Source organism: Rattus norvegicus, chromosome 17 (assembly GCF_021556685.1).
Source record: "Rattus norvegicus strain SHRSP/BbbUtx chromosome 17, alternate assembly SHRSP_T2T, whole genome shotgun sequence".
Classification (NCBI taxonomy): Eukaryota; Metazoa; Chordata; class Mammalia; order Rodentia; family Muridae; genus Rattus; species Rattus norvegicus.
This window is the reverse complement of record NC_141550.1, coordinates 4,445,001-4,447,609: the sequence shown is the minus strand read 5'-3', so window position 1 is coordinate 4,447,609 and position 2,609 is coordinate 4,445,001. Positions and strand designations below refer to the sequence as shown.

At 42.5% G+C, this 2,609-nt stretch overlaps 1 long non-coding RNA gene across 1 annotated transcript in view; it reads left to right on the top strand.

Moving 5' to 3' along the window:
* Positions 1-764: 764 nt before the first annotated feature.
* Positions 765-2,609, top strand: part of LOC120097884 (uncharacterized) — a 2,687-nt gene continuing 842 nt past the window's right edge. Inside the window, exons 1-2 of the long non-coding RNA XR_015641019.1 lie at positions 765-1,018; positions 1,230-2,609. The exon at positions 1,230-2,609 is cut by the window's right edge and continues 842 nt beyond it. This is a non-coding gene — a long non-coding RNA (uncharacterized LOC120097884). The remainder of the gene's footprint in view (positions 1,019-1,229) is intronic.

Genomic DNA, 2,609 nt, shown 5'->3' with positions numbered 1-2,609 from the left:
TAGGGTCTTGTTCTGTTTCTGTGGCCCTGGAGGTGGAAGCCAGGGCCCCTTCCCCACTGAACCACACCCTCAGCTCTTCAAGGTTTTCCCTTCTCCTTTTATGGGACCTCAATGGTTTATACTCCATTTGGTTATTTGTGTGGATTAAGTTTAAAATTACCACCTTGGGACTTGGTTTCTGTTTGACTTATTGCTTAACTGTTAAAAAACCAAAACGAAACCAAAACAAAACAAGACAGAATATTAGGCCAGAAACGGATTCCTCTAATAATCCGTTTTGTACTGAGTGATCTTTTGCTCCACTGTTTCATTGTTGTTGTTGTTGTTAGCGTATACCTTGAGATCTGTACTTTGTTAAGCGGTTGGTTGGTTACAGGTTATTGTTTATGTTTAATTCACCACCGTGTACATGTGACATAAGGACTCCATCCTGCTACCCCTTTGGTCCTTCCATGTTTATTTTATTGCACCTTCTCATGTATGCACGCGAGGCATCCTCTTGACATGTATCCTGCCCTCTCTGATCTCTCCACGTTCTGTCTCCTCCTGTCCCACGCTTCCCAGTTCCCTTTCTCACGTTCACGTTTTTCCATCTGCTGTGCAAGCACACGTTCAGAGCTCTCTGCCGGAGCCTGCTGCTTCACCCGTGGGCGCACAAGTGAAGATCATTACTGCCCCTCTCTCAGAAGCCACCAGTAGGAAGAGGTAGTGATGTATAAGTCCCTCCCAGAGCCATGATTGACGGCTGACAGGTCCAGTCTTGTGCAGGCAACCTCAGCTGCTGCCAGATCATGTTGCAATGGCTGCACGGTGCGCAGAAGTCAGCCCTTTGCGGACCTTCTCCCTATAGTGTGCCTCTTAGATTCTTTCTGCTTCTTTTTCTGTGTTGTCCTCTGAACCTTACAGAGAATGATATAGATGTCTTCCTTAAGGCACTGCAAGGTCGCCTCTTCTCATCACCTTGAGCATCCATGAATTCTGCAATCCCCAGCATTCACTGCAAAGAGAAGCTTCCCGGGTAAGGTTGAGAGTAGCATTTGTCACTGGATGTAAACTTAAATATTTAGAAGGTAGTTTGGCGCCAATTCATTTTGTTATTACATGCTATAAACCTCACATAATTTAAAAATAAGTTTTGTTTAAACAGTGTGATTTAAGAATAAATTGTAGGAAAATATATTTATCATGTGGTTATATGACTTCTAACTCTCTCTCTCACCCTTGTGCAGATTCATAATTTCATCTGGCGTTATTTTCCTTGTGCTTGAAGATACCAATGACAATAAACATATATGCAGGCCCATATATGTATGCCCATACCATACACAAATATAGTTTAAATTTTCCCATCCAGGCTGACACTGTTCCCCACAAGAAGCATAGACTAATAAAACCCCAACGGCAAGCACAGGAAGCCCTCTTTTGAGTTCCTGGTCACCTTTGTCCAAGAGGTTCTCAAAACTTTAAAGGCCATTGTTACTGCTTTTTATTGACTCCCTGAAAAGATCCTCAACTACCGAACTCAAACACATTGACATGGGTAAAATGCCAGAAGAATGCTTCAAAAACTAACTGGTAAAACTGTCCAAGGACCTGGCAGAAGATTATGAGAAGTACACAAGTTCTGTCCAGGACCCAGAAAGGAGAATCGGCAGCATGCACAGAAAGGTTAGCGACATGTGTGAGTCACAGGTCATCAGCATGGGAGCATGCTTTAGACAGGAAGGTGGGATTCTTCTGAGAAAAGATATAGAACTGCCGGGGATGTTAGAAAACAAATGACCTGCAATGAATCAGATAAAAAAGAAACAGAGAAAACAGCAGCTGTGGGCTCTCCTGAGACAGGTCATCAGGGTGGAGAGTGGAGTTGACAGAATGCACATTCACACAGCAGTAAGGACAAAAACACACCCAGCCATACTGTCCAAGGACTCTGGGGGTGAGACTAAGAGACCAAATTTAAGAACCGATGAGAGAGATGGAGCTGAAGGGTTGGGGATTTAGCTCAGTGGTAGAGTGCTTGCCTAGCAAGCACAAGTCCCTGGGTTCGGTCCTCAGCTCCAAAAAACAAAAAAAAACAAAAAAAAAAAAAAAAAAAAGAAGAAGAAAAAGAAAAGAAAAGAGAGAGTTGGAGCTGAGACAAACACTGAAAGCACAGACTGTAGTCAACGAAGTTAAGAAAATTCCCCCATTGTAGAGGGGGAAACAGCCATGTAAACACAGGAGGTGTAAAGACGCCAGAATAAAATTATGGGGAAAAAAAAATCTCCCATGGCATTTGTCAAGAAAACAGAGAGGAAGTAAAAATATTAAAATTCAATAGAGAAAAATATGTCAGCTCACTCACAATGACAGAAATATCAGAATAGCAGTCCTAAATGCACAAGGATGCATATAAGGTCACCAGAGTGAAGACGAGCTTTAACTGAAGGACCAGTATTGGGGATTCTGCAATACTTCACTCTAACTACAGTACAGAGACATAGTAACAAAAGTAGCATGGTGCTGGCAGAAACAGTCAGGTAAAACAACAAAGAGAAAACACAGAAATTACCTCACAGCTGTCTGTAGTCGCCTACTTCTTAACAATGTTGCCACAAACTTGTTTG